At 40.3% G+C, this 7,500-nt stretch overlaps 1 long non-coding RNA gene across 1 annotated transcript in view; it reads right to left on the bottom strand.

Moving 5' to 3' along the window:
- LOC138011011 (uncharacterized) overlaps positions 1–6,484 on the bottom strand; it is a 10,907-nt gene extending 4,423 nt beyond the window's left edge. Inside the window, exon 1 of the long non-coding RNA XR_011124623.1 lies at positions 6,367–6,484. This is a non-coding gene — a long non-coding RNA (uncharacterized lncRNA). The remainder of the gene's footprint in view (positions 1–6,366) is intronic.
- Positions 6,485–7,500: the final 1,016 nt, after the last annotated feature.

Here is a 7,500-nt window from a genome sequence, read left to right as displayed (position 1 = left end):
ACTTGTGGTGGTGGTAAATACTAAAGTGGCTAAAGTGGCTTATTCGACTCCCATAACTTCACTGGCATGCATACGTTACTTTCCATTGTCACGTTTGTGGTATATTTGCTTTCGGGATAGGTCCTTATAGGATTATGCATTTGGGTGACAAACCCATGCATACATCAAAGAACACAGATCTTTGCCTTTCCCAGAGGCTTCGGGAGTGAATGTCTAAGACAGAATCGGGGGCTTCATTGGCCCCAATATAAATGCTTCTCCCGTTATCTCTTATAGGACAGGTTTTAGTTTCACATCGTGGCAGACCATACTCAATATCACAGCTTCAAGATCTCGATGCTCGTCGTGACGTCTGCAAACTATCGCGTAATCAACATTGAACTTATCTCCACACACACTAGTAGATAGAGTGTCAAGGATTTTCCATCATATTTAAGCTTGATACTCTCTCAGAACTCTCGTCTATTTAGATCATGCCCGTGTCTGTAAAGGGGATAACCTTCAGTCAACTCGACGCGCCGTTCTCTGTGGCAAGGTCGACATCTCTCTTGGTCTTCTGAGGGAAGGAATCCTTCACGTCCTCTAACATCGCTTGCGAACTTTAGTCCTTCTCCTTGCGTACAGCTTAAGGCTTTGATGCCGCGAATTACCAGCTGACTTTACTAGCTGGCTTACCCAGTTTTCCACGTACTCTTCCAGGTGCCGACCTGGAACCGAGCGCTGTGCCTAGGTGCTTGTGACCTTGCGTGGTTATGTTGATTGTTGTTCCACAAAAGGTCTTCCTTGCAGTTTCTTCTTCGCACTTCTTTGCATTAGAAAAGTATCCTAAGCTAGATCCTTACTCGATTTACTCATTCCACCACTTCTTTAATTCCACCAGCAAACCTGACCCTGCTGCATCATCATCAACATTGGCACTGTTTGGCAAGAGTTGAGATATTCAGATGTGTGATCAGAGGACAGAGACTGATTGCGTGGAAGTTGATGGCTACAGGGTGATCTTGTGTAGTACCCTTTTTTGATCTCTCCTTAAGGAGTTGAAGGCATTTGAAGCCTCAATTTTAGGGTCGGGGAAGAATTTTATCTACAGCGGATGGCCTGTCCATTCGGTCTTGACCAGGGGCACCTGTAAATAGTGCTGGCTATTTAATAAGATCATTGTTAGACCGTAGCACGGCTATCATTTTCGCCATAAGGCGATTTCGCAAAAACTTAGGGCGAAAGAAAGAGAATTTTCACATGAAGCCTTGATTATCTGTCACCGTAAATTAATGCACAAGTAAATCGAATGAACCTGACCAGCACGAAAGAGCTTCCGACCATTTGTCCATCATTTTCATGTTCAAAATAAGATTCCTCATATACACAATTTCTCAAACCAACAGGTAAAACTTAACTTTGCTGCTAAATATTTGCAAACAAAGACCATAAAAAATTGCAAAGAGCTAATCAAAAGCCCCTTCATCGACTATAGAAACAACTCGAAAGCAAAGGAATCAAATTTGTTCAAAACGGTGGGATTTGAACCCTCGACCCTCGTGGCGTGGGTTGAAATCCCATCTGGGACTCGGATTTTTCCGAGTATCCATTTGATGCACAATATCTTTCATGTATTTCTAACATTTCTGGCTTAGTAAATTGAAAAGTAGGCTTCAATATTGGCAAACCAATTCTGTTTTTACGAGAAGAGTGTAACCCATATTGAATATTGAATATCTAGACGAAATCCGCTTTCTCCTTGCCCAGAGGGCAAAATCCCATTATGCCTTGCACGCCGATTTGTGGTGTTCTAACAACTGATGGCCTCTTCTTGAACGGTTTCTGCAGCGCTCAAGTCAAAAGAAATGCTGGAAAGACAGAGACACCTCGTGAAACTCTGGCCGAAACAAAATATCAAACCAAAAGCTTCAGGCCGTCTACGCATTTAACAGTGGAATGACTGATTAGGCTGATGTTGCTCGCGAACATCGACGCTGCAAGAAGAGTTGCTTAAAAATAGTACTAACGGTTGCCACATCACTGTACATTGTCGTTTTTCAGGTAGGAGATAATTAGTTACATTATCTTTGAAGTTCCTATTGTCAAATTTACATTCAAACATGCTACTGACGGCAGCACTCACTTCTCAATGAGAACTCCTAGTTTATAAAGCCTACTTGTAGATTAAAGAAAAACAAACGTTTAGAGCTCGCCGGTCTTGGTAAATCAACATTGTTTGAGCTTTTTTTTCAATTTTTTAATTTGAAATTTAATAAACCCCCACCACATTGCCCAGGGGCTTAACAAAGCTTATATTGAGAAGCGCACACATACCAAATCAAACGGACTTCATATCATTAATTTGTCTAATATTCTAATGTAATACATGTACAATTAAAATTATTGGCTTTGTTTCTTTCACGCAAGAAAAAGTACACAGTGGCACCATCCAAGGGCTCTCCAAAGGGCTCTCCAAAGGGCTCCATCCAAGGGCTCTCCAAAGCCCTCTCTCAAAGGAGAGGGTTCAAAATTTCAGTCAAGACGTCAAGAGCGAATCTCAGTTACATCAAAGAAGTCGGCTTCATTAAAGCCCACCATGGAGCAGCAGCAACATCTTCAAAGAAGCAAGAGACAACCGTCATTCACACCAGTCCAGCTGTGCAGCTGTACAGCCCAGAACGTGTGAAGAGAGGTCATCCTATAAAACAGATAACTGTTGGGGAAAGAGAAGATCGTGGCTTAGTGATGTTCTTGGCGGTGGCACACAATCAGTTCTACACCTAAAACACAAAACGAAAAAAACCGTTTAGCATGTACATGTACAAAGCCTGAGACTTTATGTCAAGATATGTATGAGAAACACATTAGATGGACTCCGTTCTACAATGTTTTAACTGCACTAACCAGAAGAAATGGCTGGCCTTTGAAAGAGATTGGTGCTGAATACTTCGAAGATTTGAATGAGCTAATCCACAGACTAGATCCGCACTTATTACAAAACAGTGAGTATGAATGTCCAGTTTCTGGCATAAAAGAAAGAGCTAAAGCCTGAACAGTTGTTTCTTTACAAAGAGGAAGAAGGACATATATTGACAGAATATCATAACACATTAATTGACACGTACCAATGACACATAGAACTGCTTTGTTCCTCTAAGTCGTCGAGGTCTGATTTTAAGTTTTAATGGACATTTTGAAAGAAAATCACACTTGTAAACGAATTAAAAGCATATTTGATTCTGCAGACGAAGACAACAGTCCGTCTTCGACATAGCAGAATTAGCCGGCTTCATTAAAAAGTTAAGTACTTCCTTTTATCGAGCTTTTTCTCCTTTGTATTATATTTCGTGAATAAATACTTACGAAAAACTGAGTAATTCATTGTTATGAAATTGTCATGCTGCAAGCTTAGTTGATTCAACATTTATTCAGCATTTTATTCTACTATTTCAAGCGTTCATGTAACTTGTAAGGTACATGTTATTTAAGCTTAAACGGTTTTTTTTTGTTGTAAAAACGATTTAATGAATTCGTCTAAACGATCTCAGTATGTATAAAATGAGCAAACTCCATCATAGGAAGTGCTTTGGTACGGTATTTTACGCACTAAACTCACTCGCTCGCAGAGCTTCGCTCGTGCGTTTTGTGAAAGCAAACTCGTGCGTAAACACCGTATGTTAGCACTTTTCATGAAGAAATCTATGAAGCATATACCATCTAATATATGGTACATTTATGGTATTATAAGCAAACAGCCAATTTCAAGTTAATACGTAAGTTAAAATCAATGTAACAACAGTTTGCTGTATGACCTGTGGTTGAGAAACATTTTTAAAGCTGGATAACCTGTGGATAAACTAGCGATGTTGCGCACGCTTGCTTGTCCTTGTCTGGGAAAAGAGGCATGTATCCCTGGGGGGGGGGGGGGGGGGGGGTTTCTCTCCTTATAAGGGCTTAATGGGGACGTGCGGCCAGCCAGGGTATGGTTTTCGGATTTTTGTCTTGAACAGGGTATCGAATTTAGCATTTTTTGTCTTAATCAGGTTATGGATTTATCAATTTTTGTCTTAAACTGGGTTAAATGTCTTAAACAGGGTATCAAAAATCGGAATTCTGTCTTAAAATGGGTAGGAAAATCAGCGATATTTGTCTTAAACAGGGTCAGGGTATGAGGGGCCGCGCCGCACCTCCCCAACCAGGGATACATCGAGTATACATCGAGTACCCCCCCCCCCCCCCCCCCCCCCCCCCCCCCCCCCCCCCCCCCCCCCCGGGCATGTATCCTTAAGATTATGTTGGCCAAATAAGTAGCTGGTACGAAAAAAACTTAAAGATGCTTTTGGCCGGTTAAAACATATCTGTATAAAAACTGAGACATGCGAAAAAAAGGTGGTTACGAAACAACAGTACTCTTGCAACAAATTTAAATCAAACTGTAAACGACATCTTAGGGAGTCTAAAGAGGAATGAGTACCCACTGTACTTAATTCTGTTGGAACTTGAAGGCTTGTGAGATCCATGTTTGAAATAACTTTATTTCGACAAAATCATCGCCAACAATGCTATTGTCTTTGGCGACATGTACTTGCAGTGCTGAAATTCGCAAAACCGGGCATCAGAGATTAGCAAGTTGAGAACTGATTGACTGTGATTGGTTAAATTAACAGTGTCTAGCTCTGTTGCGCCGCCGGAAATCCGAAAGTGTCAATCAAAATCTTAAGTGTGTGAAGTTGATCTCAAGTCGGTGTCAATCAAAATTATAGATGCGTGAAGTGAAAAAAAAATTAACAACGCTATTTTAATTTACAGCAGCGTCTTTTTATGGAATAATCGCAGCCTATCCTGAGACTATGACTCTTTCGTCGCAATCACTTGCCATGTGGTATTGCTTCAAAACAAAAAAATATTACTGCGTTTGGGCCGGGTCTCATTACAAACCATTTTTTTTTATTATTTGGCTGACTTTAAAACGGCTGGAAAAAATCAAATTGCAAGACCTAAAATAAAATTGATAAAAACAACTGTCTTCAGTCACCTTGACGGCGGGCTGCTTTGTTTTTCGAAATATGGAAAAATTGGTCAGCCTCACTCAAGCACACCCGCGCGTCTGTGATGTTGTTTTTTCCGATTCTGAAATTTTTGAAAAAGTCCAAATGAGGGGTCGCATTAGAAAAAAAGTCCCTAAAGTAAACAAGTTTTGCCAATCGTCTCTAATGCGACCCCGGCCTTGGATGCAAATAAAACTTGGCTTTAAAACAGCTGGAAAAATCAAATTGCAAGACCTAAAATAAAATTGATAAATAAAATTTACAGTCACATTTCGATAGTTAAAAGGCAAACGTCAATCACACCTGCGAAATTTTAGCGGCAAACAACTGTCTTCAGTCACCTTTGACGGCGGGCTGCTTTGTTTTCGAAATATGGAAAAATTGGTCAGCCTCACCCAAGCACACCGGCGTCTGTGTGCGTCGTGTTATGACGCCATTATCTTTAATTTCCTGCTGGTCTTTCGTATACCGCATCCGAAATAACTCATATGTCCATAAAACAAAAGAAAAAAGCGAACATAACAAGACCTAATTAGCATAACAATGGCTTTTGTCCTCCACCATTTTAATCCAGTATAGTAAAGTCTACCCTTTCCTGCTTAAAGCAGATCTTCACGAGCTATGACTTTGCAGTATTCAGAAAAAAATATACGCGTAAAATCTTCAAAGTACTTACCGCCTTGAGTTTCATCTCGCAAATGTATTGCGAGGTGGCATCCACGCTGTTTGCCGCGCGAAACAGCACCCAAAACTGAGCCTTGCACATTGTAAAACGCTTATTTTTTACGGGCTGGACGTTGCACTATGACAATCGATGGGCGTCCAGCTGCAAAATTTTCCCATGTCTGCCTTTCTTCAGAAACAACGTGCCATACCGTATGTTTCGGAAAAAATTGTGCTTACGTTCAAACGCTGTGGATTATAGGATTTTTTCCAGACACTACATAAGCCCTCAGAGGATTTCGTCTTCATACACATACAAAAAGTTATATAATTCCAAAAAGGTTAGAGTGAAAAAATATTCACTGCGCATCTGCTAGAAGGGGTTAGTTAGGTGACTGTGGTACCCTCTCTCTTTTCCCTTAAGCACAGTAATAACAGGTGAGAAGACGGTGGAAATCTCCTGTAATGACATGGTGAAAAAGCTCAGTAACTGCACTTCGATTCTATTTTTCACAATTACCATTAGTTGTAAGCTATCAATACCTTAATCACCAATAAAAAATGTAATGTTTCCCATGATTTGAAATTTACGAGACGCAAGCCGTAGAGAAGGCTTTTCCTTTTTCGATACACGTTCATTAAATAGTCTGTTGAAATATAGATATGTTAGTTGTACCTTGAGAGGAGAGCCAGATGCAAATGAGCTGAAAAGCAAGACAACTTGTATGATGTGCCACAATTTCATGCTCAGTGTTTGATTAAAGAAAAGCAAGTTGAATTGAGACCACTTTTATTTGCAGCTGGATAGAATAAAAGTTAAAAATAGAGAATAGCACATATAGACGTAACAACCTACAATACCTAAGCGTAATGTTTTCAACACGTGTTCTCCATTATAGATTAAAGAGAAACTTAAGACTATTGTCGCACAGCCTTTGTAAGCTCCTCCTTTGTGACGCATGCATGGTAAATAGCTTTGGTCAGTAATTGAAGCCGGATAGGTTCTAGCCTGGGCTCAGTTGCCCAAAAAGCCTGTTTTTTTTTTTTGCAAATCTTGCCCTTATGGAGGAAAAAAAAATCCAAAAATTTCCAGAATATTGTTTATCCTTCTTAGACCTTTTTATTGCTTTTTTTGTAGGCAAAAGGAAACGGAATGATATCCGGAAATGATTTAAAGAGCCCCACAAAGGCTGTAGTCAATGAAAAGCGCAGACCATGGTTGCGGTCCAATAAAATGGTTGATGCAATGGAACACGAGACATGAGTAACGAAGACTGTTAAGAAAATTCGATATCAGAAGATAACATGGTCCCATCTGGCGCTTTAAAAAATACTCTTACTTACTTCGATGTTCATCGGTTGAAAACAGAGATATCACGTCTTTAACAAAAAATTTTCGAGTATTGCACAGCAAAGAGGTAATAAAGTAAGCAGTCGACTCCGCGGCTGTGAGTATCCAATGAGGAAAGATAAAACCGTTGACCCTGTCTACAGCCGCCCGCTCTCCGAAAAAAAAAAAAATCGGAGAGGAGCGTCTGTGATTTACCGTTAGTAATCGTGTTCCCGGAATAATTTTGCATACATTATTAAGTGATCTACGCTGACCAAAATTTGCGTGGCTCATATTTCGTTGGAGCTAAATTCTCAAAATGGTGGTCAATGAGGTAGATTTCAAACGTGCATTGAAGAGCGTCTCCGATAGTTTTAAGATACCTTGGCTTTATAGCATAGAAGCACTCTTTAAAGGAAAGGATGTATTTGCAAGCCTTCCAACCGGGTACGGCTCTGATCTTCAGAGCAGCACAGATCG

Source organism: Montipora foliosa, chromosome 7 (assembly GCF_036669935.1).
Source record: "Montipora foliosa isolate CH-2021 chromosome 7, ASM3666993v2, whole genome shotgun sequence".
Classification (NCBI taxonomy): Eukaryota; Metazoa; Cnidaria; class Anthozoa; order Scleractinia; family Acroporidae; genus Montipora; species Montipora foliosa.
The sequence above is the reverse complement of the archived record's forward strand: the minus strand, read 5'-3'. Positions and strand labels throughout refer to the sequence as shown.